At 40.6% G+C, this 21,616-nt stretch overlaps 1 protein-coding gene and 1 long non-coding RNA gene across 2 annotated transcripts in view; both read left to right on the forward strand.

Annotated features, from left to right (window-relative positions):
• The window catches only part of TMPRSS5 (transmembrane serine protease 5), a 65,274-nt gene that overhangs the window by 42,846 nt on the left and 812 nt on the right, over positions 1-21,616 (forward strand). The gene's annotated exons all lie outside the window — the stretch shown is intronic.
• LOC145716313 (uncharacterized) lies at positions 13,970-19,768 on the forward strand. The gene is made up of 2 exons (XR_014138925.1): positions 13,970-18,214; positions 18,319-19,768. It is a non-coding gene; the product is annotated as an uncharacterized LOC145716313 (long non-coding RNA).

The following is a 21,616-nucleotide window of genomic DNA, read 5'->3' on the forward strand; positions in this document are numbered from 1 at the left end:
CAGCTCCAGCCTCTTCCACCATGATTCCCTCACACTCTACCTTCCAGTCAGACTGAATTATTTGCTCTTCTCTGAGCACATGTTGCTATATCATAACTAGGGACTTTTCTACATACTGACCTCCCCGCAAAAATGTCTGTGTTCCACTCTTTCTAGTGCATGCACTCTCCCTCTTTCTTTAAGCCCCACCTCATGGGTCACCTCCTCAGTGCACCTTCCCTCACCCTTCCTCCCATGACCAGCAGCTTCCCCTCGCACTCCCTGCCAACACACACTTATCATAACTTCCATGGCACTCGCCTCAGTGCATTGTCATTATGTGTATATATGTCTGTCTCCTGCACTGGACAATGAAGGCCCTTCAGTCATGCCCTCAGCATTATTGAGTGCTCGGCATGTGCCAGACACTGTGCTTGGTGTTGGGGACAGAGAGATAAACAATAGCAGCTAACATTCATAGGCTGCTTGCTGCAGGCCAGGCTCTACTCAAAGCACTTTGTGTTCATTAACTGAAAGAGCAACAATCTGTTGGGAGCCATGGAGAGAAGGTGACCCGTGTTGGCCATGCATGGGGACAGCAGTGAGGTGCCCATCCCCTCCCCAGGAACTTGGATATAAGGGAAATACAGCCGTTTTTGTAAGAATTAACACACAAGGGGCACCTGAGTGGCTCAGTTGTTAAGCGTCTGCCTTTGGCTCAGGTCATGATCTCAGGGTCTTGGGATTGAGCCCCGCATCGGGCTCCCTGCTCCGCGGGAAGCCTGCTTCTTCCTCTCCCACTCCCTCTGCTTGTGTTCCCTCTTTCGCTGTGTCTCTCTCTATCAAATAAATAAATAAAATCTTAAAAAAAAAAAGAATTAATACACAAACACCATTATTATTACAGATTTGGTTGATGGAGAGGCAGGGCTCGAATTCTGATTTTTCAGACCCAAATCTCACATCCTTTCTGCCACACCTGTTTTGTTTAAACTCCTCCCAGCTCCTCATCTGTCAAGTGATAATACCTTCCTTTTCCACTTCATCTGATTTGTGGAAAAGACCCAATATGACGATGATAAAATTTTGCAAACTCTAAAGCTCTATACAAATGTGAGTTATCATTGTATCTATACATGTGTTTCTGGAGCCTTATTGAGCATCCATTTTCACCTAAAATAAGGCAGTTCTTAAAGCTGCCCAACCTCTAGGAGCTCTGAATTGCATAGGAAAACGCTGTTGCAGGTCTCTGGTTGTTTCTGGATTCCGGTTGGAACCTGACAATAGGTTGTTTCTAAGTAAGTGGCTCATTTTACTTAGTGCCTCCCCCTTCCCTTCCTTTCTGCTCCAGCCACAGACCTTCTGGCCACGAAATGTGGCCATGGTCACTGTCACTGTCCGCCATGCCCTGCCTCTCCCTTCTCCTCGTGAGGTCCTTCTCTACCTGCAGTTCTCAGGTTAGACATGACTTCCTCCAGGACCCAGTCCTGCCTCGGGCATTAGACCATCCTCCTGTCTCTGTGCACCTCAACACCTCAACTTGTGTGTCTCCAAGAAAACAGATTCGATGTTTTATGATCCCAAATAGTATTTTTATCTTCCTGTGGAACAGTTCTGCTAGGGCAAGGACTGCTGTAGCCCCTGACACACATTAGATGCTGAACGAATGAATGAACGAATGAATGAAAACCTGTCCAGTCTGGAGCCATCTGGGTTTTTGAGGGAGCCCAGCAGTGCTGACTATTAACAGCTGTACTTGCCATGGGATGGTTCTTGGATTTCGTGTCCCTTGCCTCTGCCGTTGGCCTCCGATCGCTCCTCCTACACAGAACCATTGTGCCGCTGGAGAGAACCCTAGCCTCGTCAGGGATTCCTCGAAGCTCTGAAATTGAGTATTTTTGTTTGGCCTCTCAGTATTTGTGAGAGCAAGCAGCCCTCGGGAAGGCGTTGCTTCTAGGCTTCCGAATAAAGGCTCCCAGAGACTCCTCAGGGCAGGCTTATCACAGAACAACTCACTGGATTATTTTTCCCCCATTTGATATTTTTCTACTTCCTACAGTCTTTGAAACCTTTTGAATTCTGCTGCCAGCTCTTAGGGGAGAGTGGCCCTGTGGCCTACCTAGCGTTGCTCTGCCGGCTAGGCTTTGAGCAGGGCAGACAACTCGGGGCTGGCTCTGCAGCTCATGGACCTGCAGGAGTGGGGGTGAAGCACCTGCTCCCCTGGGCACAGTCAGAAAAGAAAACTCTGTTGCTATTCTGGTGAAGACTAAGGTGATCGTCCACTGCGGAAATGTCAAAGCCGCCCACGAGGGAGGTAGGGAAGGTAGTCCTAGGATGGCAGTCATTTGAAGCAATTGATCCCTGGAATCCGCAGTGCTGGCCCTGCCCCTGGACTTGAGGCTCTTGAGGCTATCACACCGGCTATGTTTTGGCCCCCGGCCCCCACAGGCAGCAGGATTACCATGTGCTTCATTTTGAACTGAACAGTCTAGTGTTTGAGCTTGATGTCCGGTAGGAAAAATATCACACACAGGTTTGTCTTTTTTTCCAAATTCAGTATGGATTTTATTATGGCATGATGTGATTTGAGTGCACAAGAACCAGTGCCTTTGAATGCAAAAATATAAACTGTAATAGTAACAGTCGTTGACTTGTTTTCTATCTCTGTCCTTTTGGTTTGGTGTACACACTGTGCACATATATATATTTTTTAATCAAGCATGACCAAGTATTTTGTGTTTGGTTGAGAACCATCAGCCACCTCTAACAGGGAAGGCACAGAGACCCATAGAAAGTTCTTTGTCATCATACTCACTTTCTGGCTGGTAATGTGATGGGTAAATAATAACATTTGGAATCAGGCTTTTGTGGTACTTTGCTAAGAATGCCCTGTGTGTCTTCATTAAATAATCATAAAGTTAATTATTGGTGAGGAAACAGGAGCTGGGTAAAGGAGTTAAGAATTCTTCTCTGAGTCCTTTAGAGGGGAGCGGAGAACTCAGCAGGTAGGAATAAGAAGATGAGATATCCCTGAGCAAGAAGGTGAGGCCGAGTGGGGGTCTTGCAAGAGAGACAGTGGTTTCCTAGCTAAACAACTTCAACTCTGTGGCTCGAATTTAGGGACCTTCAAGATCAAACTGTCTGCCTTTCCCCCCCTCCATACCGAGGTGGACGGAGCGGGGGGGTGGTATGGGAGTTGAAGTGAGCAGCAGCTCACAGCTATGTAGTGAAGGCAACAGAAAGCTAACTGAATCTCTGAGGGGTTGCGAATGGGGTGGATGAGGGGTGGTTTCAAACAAGTCTCAGATAGTAGCATGGGGTTTGGTGGAGAACAGCCAGGCAGGTGGAGGGGAACAAGGCTTTCAGGATGAGGAAATGGGTTGCTTCCTGTTAACATCTGGGCTTCTGAAGCTCTGGGCTTTTCTAGAAAAGATAAGGACACCTTTTTGCTGGTGGTAACTTAGAAAGTTTTCTTAAGTAGGTAAAATTAAGAACTTTGCTGGGAAGAATAAAATGACTTCTTAAGATGGGCTCTAAGGGATACATTTAGACCTAGGTTTATATGGATGACAGACGTCTCTTACTTTTATAATGTATGTCAGGAGGTGTAGGGGGTTGAATGGTGGCCCCCAAAATATGTCTGGGTCCTTGGGAACCTGCAAATTTGTCCTTAGTTAGAAAAATGGCCTCTGCAGATATAACTAAGTTGCCCCTGCTTTTCCACTGGCCTTTTTCTCTTCAAGAAGTGCTCAGAGGGCTCCCAGTGTGGGGAGGTAAGTGTCCTGTTGATGGTTCCTCCAGGCCCCAGATCCCTTTGCAAACTGAGTATGAAAAGACTCAAATAAACTTAACTTTAAGGATTTATTTCAACATCCTGGAAGTTTGATTCAGACAGGGAGTAAGTAACTCACTGAATTCTTCAAAGTGTTTGTTCCCCAGTGAGCCATTTTCCATTTTCAGTGAGTCCAGATGTTGGACAGGCTGTTTCAATAGAATGACCTGACATTCCAAGAGCAAAGGGCCATGGTCTCTGCCTTCCTCGTCGAAGTCCCCTTATAAAAATCCCTGGGAAATACAGTGATTTTTGCAACATGGGGTTTATTCAACATGCTGAGAGAGGGGGAGCATCATGTTGACAGAATCTCAGTAGTGGTTGAAGAGCGGGAAGTTAGTGGGCTCTTGTGATAGGGTGGTTGTAGGGGAGAAGTTAGTAAGAGAGGTCTGGGCAAGGATTGGTCAGAATTTGCAAGTAAGTGAATTGTCGGTGGCCTTGTCTCTGGAACTTGAGTTCTTATGGAATTATTATTAAATCATTTTCATGATCTTATGGAGCCCATGGGTCTGTAGGAGCTGGTGTTAAAATATTTTGATCTTAGTTTGTGTCGTAAGACACGGTTTCATACAATTGATCTATTCTGCGAGTCATAGTACAGTTTTGCAGGTCATGGTTTCAGCTTTATTTCTTACCTCTCAAGACAGAAGAATATGGTTTCCAAAGAGCTGCTGCTTCTTTGATTCAGTCCAGAAAGAAATCCCTGATGGAAGCCAGAAGGAACACTTCTTCCCAATGGAACAATGGTAGAGTTGCTCATGCTCTACCAGAGGTAGTCTGAATCTTCTTGCTGAATCAGGGACCTTCAAGGACCTGGATTCCCCCACCCACCAGCCACTACGATCACTCGCCACTTCCACTGGAGTGGCCCACCCTCCATCACCATCACCCACCACCACCCCAGCCCATCCCACTCCCACTCACATCACCACCTATCTCTCCATTGCAACCAGAACCACATCATAAGCAAACACTGGATGCCAGGAACTGTGCTATGTGGGTTGCTAGCCATTGTGTTGTTCAATTGCCACTGCAGGTTTTAACATGGATTAGTTGTTCTTGACTAGAAAGATACTGATGGATCCTCACCCAGAAGTGCTGAATCAGCAGTTCTTGGATGAGAGCGCAGGAATCTATATTTTAAAAATATTCCATAGATGACTTGGATGCATACATAACATTCAAGAACCACAGATGTAAACACTACTATTCTTGTTTTACAGATGGGCCAAAGGACAGGGGATTAAGAAATGATTTCCCCTGTGATCCCAGGAATGGCTATATCTGAGATGAGTTTGGGAAATAGTCCTACAGGTCAAGAAAAAAGAATAGCTTCTGTTTGGTGACCTGCTGTTCATCGCATTTTATGGCGGGGGAAACTGAAGTTCAGAAAGGTTAGGTAAATTGCCTGAGCGTACACAGCTCACAAGGGCTGAGCCAGGATTCAGAGGCAGAGCTGCCTGATGCCAGGTACTGGGCTCTTTCACAAATACTTTCCAGATGTCTCCAGGAAGCTTCTCTCAGGCTGGCCTAGGCCTTTGTTTTACGGACACATTGCTTATGTTCCCACTTCTCCCACTTTTACTTTATATTCCACTTGAGATAAGATTTCTAACATAGCTTTCCGACCAAAAATGACCTCCCTGCCATCCCAGCCTTTATGAACAAAGCATCTCATCACCACCTTCCTTCCTATTCCGCAACCCCTTCCAACACCGGTCAGGCTTGTCCTTCTCCCTGGCACCCAGGTTGAAGACTTTAATATTTTGTCTCCTTCTTTACCTCTATCCCGCTATCACTTCCTGTCTGTCTTTTTTTTCCCCAACATATTTCTTTCCTCTGTCTTTCTCCAAGTCCACTGCTATTGTTCTCGTCCTCATGCTCTCTGGATCCTTGTATTTCTCTGAAGCTGGCCTTAGTGACGTCTCCAGTTTCTTCTTCATGCCATCTACTGTGAGATAATAGAAAATACACATGTCGATCTCTGTCCCTGGTTCCTGACACAGAGCCCCCCAAACCCTTCTAAATTCCTAAGTGATAAGAGCACTAGGAGCATCTTTTGTTCTAATGAGGTGACTCTGGGTGGGCTCCTGGATGGCTCCTGGATGGGGGCTGGTCACCAGAAAGACCAAGCCATGATTAGAGGCTTGGAACTTTCAGCCCTGTCCCCCATTCTCTAGGGAGAGGAAAGGGGCTGGAAATGAAGGTAATAGTTGATTGTGCCTACAGAGGAAGTCTCTGTAAAAATCCCGATAGTATGGGGTTCAGGGAGCTTCCAGTTTGGTGAACGCATCCACGTGCTGGGAGAATGAGGCGCCCCAACTCCACAGGGACAGAAGCTCCTGCTCTCAGGACCTCTCAGCCCCCTATGTATCTCTTCATCTGGCTGTTCATCTGAATCCTTTGTCATATCCTTTAATAAAGCGGTAAAACGTAAGGAGGTGTTTCTCTGAGTTCTGTGAGCTGCTCTAGCAAATTAATCGAATCTGAGGAGGGGGATCCGGGGAACCTCTGATTTATAGCTGATCCATTGCAAGAACAGATGACAGCCTAAACTTGTGATTGGCATCTGAAGTGGGGTGAGTAGCAGTCTTGTAGGGCGGAGCCCTTAACCTGTGGGATCTGATGCTGTCTCTGGGTAGATAGTGTCAGAATTGAGTGAAATTGTAGGACACTCAGCTGGTGTACAGAGAATTGCTTGGTGGGAACCACCCCCACCCCACATATCTGGGGTCAGAAGTACTGTGAGTGTGGTAGTTGTGTGGGTGCGAAGGAGACACACAGGAGGGAGGACTGGGTTTTTACCTACTCAGGAAGAAAGGACTGAATTTTTTCCAATACATCTACCCTGCACTCAATGAAAAGATTTATCCTCCAAAAATACTTTTGCTTTCTGTCATTCCTGGCCCTAAAAACCATCAAGCCCAAATTGCTTATCGCGGGCCCTCCTGAAGGGGGCTCCACTGAGTCCGCAGGTTCATGACAAAACAACAAATGATAACAAACCCGTTTTGTTTAAAAATTATTCTACAAGCAAACAGCTAAACAATTTTGACAACCACTTAATATTTTGACTCTTACTGAAACATTAACAGATTGCCTTCAACATAACGTCAATGTTGGGCGCCTGGGTGGCTCAGTCGTTAAGCGTCTGCCTTCGGCTCAGGTCATGATCCCAGAGTTCTGGGATCGAGTCCCACATTGGGCTCCCTGCTTGGCAGGAAGCCTGCTTCTCCCTCTCCCACTCCCCCTGCTTGTGTTTCTGCTCTCTCTCTGTCAAATAAATAAAGAAAATCTTTAAAAAAACCCAAAAACCAAAAAACAAACCATAACGTCAATGTTGATAAAAATCAGAGTGAATTCGGACAGAAGCTCTTGATCTAATTTCATATAACACAAACAACTTCTAATATGTATTTAGTTTCCTTTCTTGGAAGTAAATTTCTTTCCATGTAATTATGATTTTTGTAATTTTCTATATCCAAGTCTCAAAAGTACCTTTTATATGCACTCTTGCTATTTCAAGAAACAGTTGCTTTTTACTTTATATTCCACTTGAGATAAGATTTCTAACTTAGCACAATTGTATCCAGTTAAGTATATAAAATAGGGCCATTAATTCTAACAACAATAGTCAGCATTTGTGAAAAAACAAAAAAAACAAAAAACGAATCTTTGGCTGTTTCTGGAAGTGTCTAAGTACTGAGTATATTACTACCCTCCCCGCAACCCTTGTAAATAATTACTTGTTGTATTACATTGGCAATTCTCTAACTTCAGTTATGATTTTCATCTCTATTGTAATGCAGAACTTTAATTTACCAGTTGAGAAACTCATTTAAGCGCAGTATAAAAGCCAACATGGCTTTAAACATTCTTTTCTGGCAGAAGTCCATTCTGTGTGTTAGAGTAACTCTGACTGATATACAAGCAATTACTTTCACTTACTCTTGTCTCAAATATTCAGAAAATCTCACCTTCTTGGTTCCTTGGGCTGGATTCCAGCTGGCTACGATATGTTAGGAGAGCTATCTAGCCATCCTAAGTTAACGGTAGCTGCTATAACAACCCTCGAATCTCAGTGGCCCATCAACATAAATGGGGTTGGGTTATGCTGTTGGGCAGCTGCCCTTCAAGTAGTGACTTGGGCCCAGCCAGGCTCCTTCTATTTTGTGGTGCTGCCAGGCTCTCAGATGGAATTTGGTGTGGGATTTGCTGGGGGCCAGGTCTGGAGGTGGCACTCATCACTTTCTCCTATACCCTATTGACCAGAACTCTGTCACTTGGCCAGTCTATGACAAAGGATCTGGGAGATAGTGAGGAGCACACAGATTTGGATGAGGTCTACCAGCTTCTAAAAATGGGGCTGACAGACTCACCCTCAGAGAATCTGGAAGCCTTGAGAACTAGGGTGGGAAGGTTTCACTTTCTGCATCTTCATTAGAAGATAGAACTCCCTGGAGATTCAAATAGGAGGCCAGAAACCTGAATTGCCTCTCCGATCTGCAGCCCACAGACCCCGATGAGGTCTCCCTTTAGGTTTTTGCCAAACTTTTAAAACATTTAATCAGCTAACACAAAATTCATAAACAGAAAGAATAGGAAGAATAGTGGGGCAGAGCATTTATGCTAAGAGGCTTGGATCAGTGAATAAGTTAACATTTAGTTGTTTACAATTGAGTGAATCAGTTGGGTCATTTTGAACTCTTCAGGTTTCAATGCACCGAAGCTGCCTGCTAACTTCAGTGTGTGTAAGAATTGCCTGGGTACCTTGTCCAAGTGGAGATCCTGATTTAGTCAGGCCCAAGAGCCTGCATTTTTAGCAAGCTTCTAGGTCAAGCCCATGGTGCTGGTCCAAGGAGAACACTGAGCAGCAAGGCACCCAAATAGAACATAAAACAGGGCATTCTAAAAGATCGCTGACATAGAAAAAATAACTGTGAATGTTCTTAACTCACTTTCCTATTTTAGAGAGAGAGAGAAAGAGTGTGCACGCATGCACGTGCACATGCAGGTGGGGAGGAGCAGAGGGAGAGGGAGGGAGAAACTCAAGCAGGCTACATGCCCAGCATGGAGCCTGATGTGGGGCTCCATGCCCAGCATGGAGCCTGATGTGGGGCTCCATTCCACGACCCTGAGATCATGACCTGAGCCGAAATCAAGAGTCAGACACTTAACCAACTGAGCCAACCAGGTGCCGTCTTGACTCACTTTTGAGTCACGTTCAATGTCAGTACTTGTGTGCTTGCTGACAGAGATACGACATAACCTAACGTATACAAATAAGCATCTGGAGTTGGTGAGACTTGGGTATGAATCCTAGCACTGTCATTTGTTGGCTTTGTGAACTTGAGTGAGTAACTGGAAGCTCCAAGGCTCCAATTCCTCCTCCGTGAAGAGCCATGAACAATACCCGCATCCAATGATGCGAGATTTAAATGAAAGTCTTGGTTGAGTCTCCGACACTGAGCTGGCAGCAGAGGTTGTTCTCTCCCCTCACGTTTGCTAGCAGCGAAGCTCTCATAAGGTTGGCATGCAGAAGAATTTCTGATCCTGGCCCTAGATTAAAAAAACAAAACCCATCATTGCCTGGTCCTTCTGGACTTAGGCAACTGAGTCAACTTTGTCCATCACCAGAACCCAGGATTCTGTCTTGACTGAAGCGTCCAGAAACTTTGGGCTTTGTAACTCTTTCAGCCTGGGAGTCCCATTAATCTTTCATGCACTGTATTTCCTGAGTGCTGTGTCTCTGAGCAGTCACTGGAGCCCCCTTCCTGGGACCACATGCAATAAGCTTATTGCTTTGTTTGTAAGACCCACATGTATAAAACCCTGTGGGTTTTATAATCCACTTGTCCAATTTAAAAAAATTTATTTTTGATTTTGAAAGTAATACAAAGATATATTTTCCTTACACACACACACACACACACACAAGAACATTACTGAGAAGGCTCATTTCTTTCCATCCCAGTTCCCTGTCCCCCTTAAGGAACATGGTTATGAGTTTGACCCCTCTCTCTTTCTCTCTCCCTCTTCAATTTTTAAGATAACTGCAGTCTGAAATTCTGCAAATGCTTAAAAGTGTTTGTTATGAATGTAAGGGGTTTGTTCTATCATTTGCTTCTCTTCAATCTAAATGTACTTTCTAGGGAATCTCATCTAGACACATAGTTTGCACTGCTCCCGGTGATACCTTCAGACTTTATATCTGGAGCCCAGATTTCTCTCTTGAGCTCTAGAAGTGTAATTCCAAGTCTCTCCTGGACATTTCCTTCTAGAAATCCCACAGGTGCCTCAAACCCAACTTGCCTAAATCTAAAATTACAAGCTTCCTCCTAAACCTATTCCTCCTTCCGGTTTTCCTCTCACAGCTGGGTCACCTAATCACCTATTCCCAAAAGGAAATCGAAGCAAAACCCCCCCAAACACAGTGATATTGACTGTATGCAAATTAACTGTTCTTACGAATTGGACACTTTGCAAAAAGCAAAACTCCTAAAATATAGATGACTTCTATTAAATTAACGTTAAAGTAATGATACCTAGTGTTGGCAAGGATGGTGAGACACATGGCATTGAAAATTGGTACACTGCTTTGGGAAGGCGATTTGGCAAGTGTGACAAGTGCCATACAAGTTCTCATTTATTTTGTTTGATCTAGTCATTTCTTTTCCAGGATTCTAGCCTAAGGAAATAATCCAGAATTTAGGGGAAATTATATTCATATAGATATTTACCTTGGTGTTATGAATAAGAGAGAAAAAGGAAACATTTTTTATTAACAACATTGAGTGCTTATCATCTCTCAGGCTCTAGGCCAAGTGCTTTACATCTATTAGTTAATTTTCTCCTTGCAGCAAACTTTTGAGTTAAATGCTATTGTTATGCTGATTTTAGAAAATGAAAATGTAATGTTTGATGAGTTAAAGTAACTTGCACCAGGTCACATAGCTATGATGTTACATGTTGAGATCTGAACCCGGGTCAGCCTTCACAGACTAAGCTCTTAACTGTTGTCGTGAACTTGAGCAAATGAGGTAATCCACTTAAGGAAGCATCATGCAGCTGTTAAAGACAGATGCACTGACCATGTAGCAGCATAAAAATATAATTCATTCAGGGCACCTGGGTGGCTCAGTTGGTTGGGCGACTGCCTTCAGCTCGGGTCATGATCCTGGAGTCCCTGGATCGAGTCCCGCATCAGGCTCCCTGCTCAGCAGGGAGTCTGCTTCTCCCTCTGACCCTCCCCATCTCATGTGCTCTCTCTCTCAAATAAATAAATAAAAAATCTTAAAAAAAATATAATTCATTCATTCACTCAATAAATATTTACTGCCAGCTACAGCCATTTGCTGAATGAATAAAATATTAAGCAAACTGAATGAAAAAAGGCATACATGTAAACGATGTAGGAAAAAAAACGGAAGGAAGTACAATAAATCATTAACCCTGATCATATTAAATTATGGTAATGGTAAACTTATTGATTTTTTTCCTCTGATTTTCTACTTTTAATAATGAGTACTATCACATTTAGCATTTTTTTACATTCCTTTTTTTTTTAAGATTTTATTTATTTATTTATTTGTCAGGGAGACAGAGAGAGAGAGCGCACAAGCAGGGGGAGTGGCAGGCAGAGGGAGAAGCAGACTCCCCACTGAGCAGGGAGCCCCATGCAGGGCTCGATCCCAGGACCCTGGGATCATGACCTGAGCCGAAGGCAGATGCCCAACCGACTAAGCCACCCAGGCACCCCTCACATTTAGCATTTAAAAAAATCTTTTTATTATGGGAAATTTCAAACGTATACAAAAGTAGAATAATATCACAAGCAGCCACGGGCCCATCATCCTGCTTTACCAATAATTAACTTATAGCCAGTCTCATTTCATAATATCACCACTCCTATGGCTCCATCCCTAGATTGTTTCCAAGCAAATCCTAGAGATGTTACCATTTTATTCATAAATGCTCTGTTTGTATCTTTACACGATGAGCAATCTGTAAAAATAACTGTAATACCATTACCTAAATTATGAATAATTCCTTCATGTAACCAGATATCCAGTTAGTGTTTGAATCAATCCTACTGTATCCTTATTTATTTATAATTATGGTTCTTTCAAATCAAGATCCAAATAAGGTCCACGCCTTGCAATTAGTTGATATGTTTTAAAATCTCTTTTCATTGCTTGGTTTCCTCTTCCTCTTTTTCCCTCTTTTGCAATTTATCTGTTGTCCAAACAGGGCAATTTGTTTGTAGAGTTAGTTTCCTATTTTCAGGATTTTGTTGATTGCATGCTCATGGTGTCATTTACCTTGTCTCTCTGCCATCTATATCTACTGAATTTAGTAGCTAAATATAAAGTCTTTGTCAGATTCAGAGTCAGCTTTTTTTTTTTTTTAAAGTAGGCTCCACACCCAGTGTGGGGCTTGAACTCATGACCCTGAGATCAAGAGTCTCATGCCCTACCGACCAAGCCAGTCAGGCGCCCCCAGGGTCAATATTTTTAAGTAAGGATACATCCATCCTATGTGATGTATACTTTTATCAGAAGGCATACAACATCTGGTTAGCTGTTGTTTTGTATTCTTAGTGCTTATTGTATTGGGGGGTATTGCTGTGATCTGTCCTACCAATATAATATATATATCATATATGAAATATAGTTATATATAAAATATAATTCAAGCCAAATAAGTAATTTTAAATTTTCTAGTAGCTATAATTAAAAAGGTAAAAAGAAGCAGGTAAAGTTAATCTTAATAATATATTTTATTTAATTCAATGTATTTCAAATATTATCATTTCAACATGAAATCAGTATAAAAATTACTAAAAATTATTTTACATTCTTTTTTAATATGAAGTCTTTGAAATTCAGTGTGGATCTTATGCTTAAAGCACATCCCAATTCAAACTTGCCACATTTCAAGTGCTCAAGAGCCCCGTGTGGCTACTGGCTACCATACTGGATGGAGTTACCATGGGCGGGATCCATTCTCTCCCTGGACGGTGCAAATTCATGATATTCTAATTCTATCATGCCTTTTTCATTCATTAGCTGCCATATACCCAAAAAAGAAACTTACCCTTTTCAATTATTTGCTTTTCTTGAGATAGTTGATTTAAAAAGGCAAGATAGATCTTGAGTTTTTAAATTTATTTATTTTTAAAGATTTTATTTATTTATTTGACAGAGAGAGACACAGCAAGAGAGGGAACTCAAGCAGGGGGAGTGGGAGAGGGAGAAGCAGGCTTCCCACTGAGCAGGGAGCCCAATATAGGGCTCAACCCCAGGACCTTGGGATCGTGACCTGAGCTGAAGGCAGACACTTAATAACTGAGCCACCCAGGCGCCCCTTGACTTTTTTTTATTTGCCAGTTTTCAGATAACGAGTTGGTTTCTTAGCATTCTCCAAAGATAATCAACCGGTGAGGTTTTTTTTAAAATGTAGCATTGTGAACTCATGGCTTTAGACATATTTAATGTGTTTAAATAATTATAGTTACTCTTACTGATGCTCAGATTTTTCCATCTTTGGCCCATTAGAGCCTCTTCAGTTTGGCTCCTGAGTGTTCTAGACATGGCCCCAGTTGTCTTTGATAGATTTCTGGTATGATAAGATATCCTAAGCTCATCTTTCTGTCTAACACCTAGAATCAACTATTTCTCCTTGGAGCCCTGGTTCATTTTAGTGGGAAATGACTTTCAAGATTATAATCTAGTTCTAGGGGTGCTCATTGCTATAGGCTTAGCCATCGTTTTTAGGTCTTTTCAGTGGGCAAAGCTAGAAAATATTTTTTTTTGAAGATTTTATTTATTTATTTGACAGAGAGAGACAGCAAGAGCAGGAACACAAGCAGGGGGAGTGGGAGAGGGAGAAGCAGGCTTCCCGCGGAGCAGGGAGCCCGGTGCGGGACTCGATCCCAGGACCCTGGGATCATGACCTGAGCCAAAGGCAGATGCTTAATGACTGAGCCACCCAGGCGCCCCTCGAAAAAAATTTTTTAAAAAACCCGTATCATTAGTTAATACTGATACTTCCGATTCAAATTCAGGACTACAAGGGCCTTTATTTTTTTAAGACTTTATTTTTTGGCTCAGTTTTAGGTTCATGGCAGAATTGAGGGGAAGGTACCCCCACTCATGCAGAGCATCCTCCATTATCAATATCCCTCACCAGAGAGTACCTTTTTTACAACTGATAAACCTACACTGACATATCACAATTGGTGTTGTACATTCTGTGGGTTTGGACAAATGTATAATAATGCACATATCCATCATTAGAGTATCATGTACAACATTTTCACTGCCCTAAAAGTCCTCTGTGCTCGGCCTATTCATCCCTCCCCACCCCAACTACTGGCAACTACTTATTTATTTATTTATATATTTTTACCATCTCTGTAGTTTTGTCCTTTCCGGAATGTCTAATAATTGGAATCATATGGTATGTAGACTTAAGAACGAAGACTCCATCTGACTTCTGAACTTCTCTTCCAGACTTCTCCTTTGCCTTCCCTACACTGCTACCAGAATCTGGACTAGAAACAAGAGCCAGCTTTCTGATTACAGAGCTAATGTCCCTGCCTCTTCCTGGTTCTCTAGCTTTACCGTGAGGGTCCTGGCTTTGGAAGCATCTTTGCTTTGGCTCTTGACCATTATCTGCTGTCATCATGGCTACCAGTCTATGAGGGCCTATCCTGGGGCTCGTCCAAGTCCCAGCTCCAGGAGGCAAACTGCAGATGGTTCTTCTATTTTTAGATCCTGGGATGTTGCCCATGAACAAGCCAGTGACCTGGAAGAGCCAATTCTCCCTCCAGTCTATGTTTCTGACTCCCTCATTTCCCTTATTGTTCTACCGGAATTTCCCTTTGTCTGTGGGACTGGGATGAAATGACCCAGAGTTAACTGAGCTGCGCCTTATTCTGGAGACATACACCTTAATGTCCCAGGCACCTGCCAAGACGGGTTTTAGGTATAATAGACTGGACTGCTTGTAGCATCAGGGATCCACAATTTTTGTTCATGCTTTCCGATCAGTAATACATTTTTGAGCACACACTCCAGTTTTTGCTTATGTATTCATTCATGAATTCTATGCATGTACATTTGTACTAATATATATGTTACAGAGCTTATAGAGAAGATAGGAAATTTATAGGCTGTGATAGTTCTAAAGAGTTAGAAGCTCTCATATTCTTTTCTGGCACGTCCCACGGTGGAAATCACTGCTACCTAGGGAATTTCACCACAAAATGGAATGAGGAAATGTCCTTGGGAAACATTGTTTTGAGCTGCAATGCTAGCTATTGTTGATTTGAGGAATAGTGGAAAAGTTTTTGCTGGCCAAAGTATTTTCTCTTTCCCAGTAGATAGCAATGCCTTAAAATCCTCTATTAGAGAAGTGATAACTTTTGGGTCAAGCATTGCCTTCTCTCCGAGGGCTCTTAAAACACAAATCCTCGTGAAAGAAGTTAGCAGAAGATGCAGTTTACACATCCAGGGCTTTGGGTCGGTGCCTAAATCCTTGCTTTCCTCAGAGCCCTGATGCCTGACATAGTGGCTGGCACCCAGGAAGAGCTCCACAAGTCTTTGCTAAGTGGGCGGATGAGTGAGGGAAGGACACAGCATGGCAGGACAGAGGAGAGCAAGGAGAAAACGTGTTAGGAGATAGAGCGCAGTTGAGTTTCCTTCTTTTCCTGATTTTGCTCGGGCTGGAGCAGTCACTCAGCACAGAGCGGTTCCTCTCAGTACAGGGCTTCTCTTGCCCCGAAATTCTGTTTACCAGGACTGCAGGGGAGTCTAGGTCCCTCCAGGTGTGAGAATGGATCCTCTACCACATAGACATTTGGAGAGAGGTCCTTCCTGCCTTTCCAATAAGTTTAGCAGGGTCTCTGTTCCATTTCTTACCACTTCACTCTGTTCTTAGAGCATCCTAAGATGAGGGAACAGAGGTTTGTCTGTCCACAGACTCATAGGGTATCCATTGGACCAAAGACGGATCTGCCCACTTTGGTATCTTTAGGACATTTCTTTTGGGCAATAGAAGGAGGCTTCTTTTTCCAGAAAAGAGATGCATGGTGAAATGGATTCTGCTCATCTAGTTAGCCTTGGGCAGGTTTTTGTTTGTTTCTGTTTTGATTCCCAAACTAGAAAAGGATTTTGACAGATTGGATTAAGATGATAGGCTGAGTAAGAGTATCTTTTTCCTTTTGTTCTCTAGAGTTTCTGTACACACCTAGATACAAAGGTGTGCATAATGTGTAAGTATGTATATATGTGAGCATGTTCCCAGAAACAGCACAATTTAATCTGAATTGCAATGAATTTATAGATTTACTTGGCAAAGTTGGACATCTTGGCAATATTGAACTCCCACATTCAGTTAAATGGTATGTTGCTGTATCTCTCAAAACATTCAGGTCTTTAATATCTTCCAGCCATATTTTATACTTATCATCATGTACATCAGCTGAGTTTTCATTTATTTAATCCTATGGATTTTATATTTTCTTTTACTGTTGTGTATTGGTCATTTTTTCTATTGCATTTTTTATTGTAGTAAAATATGCATAACGTAAAATTTACCATTTTAACAATTTTTAAGTGTATGATTTTGTGGCATGAAGTCCTTTTGTGTTGTGTAATTATCACCACTGCCTATTTCCAGAACTTTTTCATCATCCCAAACAGAAACTCTGCACCCATTAAACAATAACTCCCCATTCCCTCTTCCCCCCAGGCCCTGGTAACTTCTTGTCTACTTTCTGTCTCTAGAAATTTGCCTATTTTAGGAACCCCCTCTAAGTGGAATCATACAGTATTTGTCATTTTGTGATGGACTTATTTCACTTAGCACGATGTCTTTAAGTTTCATCCATGTTCTAGCATGTGTCAGAATTTGCTTCCATTTTATGGCTAAGATTCCACTGTATGCACTTACCACATTTTATTTAGTTGTTTGTCTGTGATATACACCTGGGTTGTTTCCACCTTTTTACCATTGTAAATAATGTTGCAGTAAACATGGGTGTATGAATATCTGTTCTTTCAGTTCTCTTGGGTGTATACCTAGAAGTGGAATGGTGGGATCATATGGTAATTCTCTATTTCACTTTTTGAAGAACTGCCAAAATGTTTTCCACAGCAGCTATACATTTTACATTTCCACCAGAAATGCATCAGTGCTTCAATATCTCCACATCCTGGCCAACACTGTTGTTTTCTGGTGTTTTTATGATAGCCATCCTAATGGCTGACACCTGGCATCTCTTTGTGGTTTTGTTTGCTCTTCCCTAATGACCAGTGATTTGGAGTACTGTGTTTTTAAGTTGATTTTTGCTAGCTGACATCCTTATTTTTCCAAATAAAGTGTAGAATTATTTGTCAAGTCCCTCCAAAAATTCAACTTGCATTTTAATTGGATTGCATTGATTTTATAGATTAATTTGGGAAAAAATAGAGCTCTCCATTGAGTCATCTTCTTTGCATTTTTAAAATAAGCTTTAAAAAATTTAATAGCATTTTAAACTTATGCCTTAGAAGGATGTGCATTCTTTATTAGCTTATTTCCTAGCTACATTATAGATTTCATTACTGCTGTGAATCATGTCTTCCCCCCCCCCCCATTTCTAGATAGTTGTTATAAGTCTGCAGAAATGCTACTAATTTTCGTAGATTGATTTTGTATCCAGCCTCCTTGTTGAACTCTTATTAGATTTTATAGTTTGGTATTCCTCATAAATGAGCATATAATTTGCAAATAATAGCAGTTTTATCACTTCCCATTCAATTCGTACAACTTCTCATTGTTGTGCTGTTATGCAGCATTAGCCAGGATACCCAGAAATGGTGATAATGAACACCATGCCTAATCTAATCTTCTCCATTAAGTATGTTATTTGCTGAATATTTTGGGTATAGATCCTTTATTAAGTTACTTATTTTTTCTGAGGGTTTCTATCATAAATATATGCAGAATTCTAATCAAATTTTTTTTAATCTGTTGAGAAATCATTTGATTTTTCTCCTTCAGTCTAGTGTGTGGATTATATCCAGTGATTTCTGGTGTCAAATGATCTTTACATTATGGGGATAAACCTTATGTAATTTTGATCTATTACTTTTTTATATTTTGTTGAATTTGGTTGGCTTATATTTTATTTAAGATTTTGGGATCTATAACTGCAAAAGACCTGTTCTGTTATTTCTTCTATTTTTATTAGGGTTTGGAATTAATCCAAAACTAATCTAACAGGATAAGTTGGGTAGCTTTTACTCTTTCTCCACTTTCTGAAGCAAATTGTTCCAGATGGGAGTACCTTGTTTTTTTCAGCTATCATCTGTAAAACCAGCTGGCCTAAGGCCTTTTTTCCTCCTAGTGATAGGGGTAGGTATTTTTTTGTTGTTCTTGTTAATCATTTCAGTTTCTTTATTTGCTGCTGATTTGTTCAAAGTTCCTAATTTTTCTTTTTTCTTTTTTTTTTTTTTAAGATTTCATTTATTTGACAGAGAGAGACACAGCGAGAGAGGGAACACAAGCAGGGGGAGTGGGAAAGGGAGAAGCAGACTTCCCGCTGAGCAGGGAGCCCGATGCGGGGCTCGATCCCAGGACCCCGGGATCATGACCCGAGCCAAAGGCAGACGCTTAACGACTGAGCCACCCAGGCGCCCCTCAAAGTTCCTAATTTTTCTTGGGCCAGTTTTATATTTTATATTTTTCTAAAATTTTAAATATTTTAATGTTTTTAATATATTTTATCTTTACTTTTATTTTACTAGTGAATAGCTATCCATAGTACTCTTTGATGATTATTTTAAACTCTTTGGTGTCTTTAAGTATTTTCCTTTTTTTATTCTGAATTTTGTAGACCCGTGTCTTTTTTCACCTTTATCAGCTTTTGATGGAGGTTAGTGTATCTTAGCTATCTTTTCAAAGGTCCAGCTTCTGGCTTGGTTCTCATTTATTTTGTAGTTGTTACTGCTTTGGTCTACTTGTTTATTTAATTCTGCCCTGAACTTTTTTCTTTCTTCTTCTTTTTTTTTTTATTTGTTCTATTGTTCATTCTCTAAACTCTTGAGTTAAAACCTTAGCTCATTTGTTTTTAATTGTTATTTGTTTTTGATAAATGTGTTCAGAGCTATAAATTTTATTCTTAAGGCTGTTTTAGCTGCCTCAAATTCTGTCATGCACTTTCTCATTATCATTCATTTCCAAGTATTTTACAATCTCCTCTATATTTTCTTATTAACCCAAGGGTTATTGAGTATTATGCCATTTACTTTCCAGGTGTACAAGGCTTTAAATGTATTTTGTTGATAATTTATCACTTTAATCCATTGTCTTAAGATAATATTGTGTATAATGTTGATTTTTGATGGCTGTGTTGAGGCTCCTTTCTGATCTGGTAAATAATGAATTATTTAAATGTTCAATGGGTGCTTTAAAAAAATGTGTGTTTCCCACTTGTTTATCAGTTTTGTAAAGTTCTTCTGCCTTCCCGTATAATTATTATTTCAAGTGTGTGAATCATGTCATTTGAGTATCCTCTGTCATTGCTTATTATTTGTCTGCTCATTCTCTCAATTTCTTAGATGGTTGCACAAAAGTTTCTAATTATAATTTTTATGTGTTTCTCTATAGTTATGTGGTTGCATTTTATATCTTGAAGCTGTGTCTTTAAGGACATGTATGTTCAAAATTGTTATAGCTTTCTGATTTTGTTTTGTTTAAAAAACATCCCTCTTTATGACTTTTCTTTTGCTTTGAATTCAGTTATTTGATATTAAATTCAGTCCCCAGTTTTATTTGGTTCAAAATTGCCTCATTTCCCTTTCAGTCCTTTTATCTGTAGCTCTCCTGTCACCTTTTGGTTTATGAATATTCTTTTTAGAAAACATTGCTGAATATTTCTTATCCAATAAAAACTACCCCAATCTGTGAGTCTCTGTCTTCTGATTGGTGAGTTTAATCTACAAATTGTATTAATTTCCTAGGGGCTGCCATTAACAAAATACCACAAACTGGTGCTTAAAACAACAGAGATGTATTGTCTCCTGTGGTTCTGGTGGCCAGAGGCCTGAAATCAAGGCATCAGCAGGACCACACTCCCTCTGAAAAGTATAGGAGAATCCTTCTCTGTCTCTTCCTAGCTTCTAGTAGTTTGCCGGCAATCTGTGGCATTTCTTGGCTTGCTGTTGGGTAATTCCAGTCTCTGTCATATGGCCTTCTCCCTGCGTTTCTGTCTTCTCATGGCTGTGTTCTTATAAGGACACCAGTTATAGTGAATTAGGTTCCCACCCTATTCCAGTCCGACCTCATCTTCATTTAGCTGATTATATCTGAAACAACCCTATTTCCAAATAAGGATACATTCTGAGGTACTGGGGTTTAAAACTTCAATGTGTCTCTTTTGGGAGGTGGGGACACAATTCAATCCGTAATACAAATTATGTAATTAATTTTATGTTAGTATTTATTTCACTCCTTATTTCTAATTTATACTTACTATATTTTACTTTTCTCTCTTTGCTTTTTTTTCTTTTCTTGTCTTTGATTGGATATGATTTTCTTCTGCTGGTTTGAAAATCTTGAATTCTATTTTTATGCTTTTTGGTGGTTATATTAAACTTATTAAAAATCATATTTATGTTTATTTTTTTCTCATCAATTCTCTATCAGTATTTATATGTTTCTCTATAACAAAATAAGTATGCTCTCACTTTGCACTGGATACCCTTTACAACAACTATTTTTCATCCACTGCTCACTAGTTGTGTTGGTGTTGCCCAGAGTTTATTTCCAGGTGTTTATGAATATTTTTGATATTTTCTCTCTCTTTCTCTCTCAGTCTCTTTATCTCTCTTTCTCCCTCTACTTTTTAATATTAGAATTAACTTTTCTAAGTTATTTATCGACTCTCATTTCATTTTTATCTCACAGCGGTCTCATGGATTTATCTCTTCCAACTGGAGTACCTTCTGTAAGAGAGAATTTTGTTTCAAAGAGAGTTTCACGTGTTAACTTCTTTGGGCCTTTTATGCCTGAGGTTATTTTTATGGCATATTTAAATCTTTAGTTCTGTTGAATGTAGATCCTTGGTTTGAAGTTCATTAACACTTTGAAAATATTATGTGTCTTCTTTTGGCCTCTGTTGTAACTGTTGAACAGAAATGGGATGTTGATATTCTCCTTCCTTCATGAAGGATCATCTCTTTTTCTTTGGCAGCCTTTAGAGTTTTGCCTTTGTCTTTGTGTTTTTAAATGTTCTTCTAATGTGTCTAGGCATGAGTTTTCTCGTGTCTTACTCATTAGACACCCCGTGAGCCTGTGTGGTTTTCATCTTTTTTTTAATCCTGGAAAACCCTTGGTTATTTTTACTTCAACATGACCCTTTTTAAGATTTCTTTTCTTCAAGACTTCCTATTATACAGATGATGACACTGGTATTTTTATTAGCTTATTTTCCTGTTTATTAGCTTCTAATTCTCTTATATCTTCCTTCCCAGTGTCATCCTGGAGAATCCATCAATCTATCACCTCTCTCACTTGTCTCTGTTCAATGGAATCCATTTTTTATTATTTGTGTCATCTATTGAATGCTATGTTCCAGTGATTAAACTTTTCATAGCCAGTGTTTCTTTTTAATTCTTTTTGATAACTGTTTTGTCTTGCTTCATCTTACATCGCCTTCTCTTCTTTATTATACTTATTTTATATTATTAATCTGTTTGTTCCAATAGTTCTAATTTATCCTGTATTGGTTGTGCAGTTAACAAACTTTCTTTTACA

The sequence above is a fragment of the Leptonychotes weddellii genome, chromosome 11, assembly GCF_054177405.1.
Source record: "Leptonychotes weddellii isolate Sample4059 chromosome 11, ASM5417740v2, whole genome shotgun sequence".
NCBI lineage: Eukaryota > Metazoa > Chordata > Mammalia > Carnivora > Phocidae > Leptonychotes > Leptonychotes weddellii.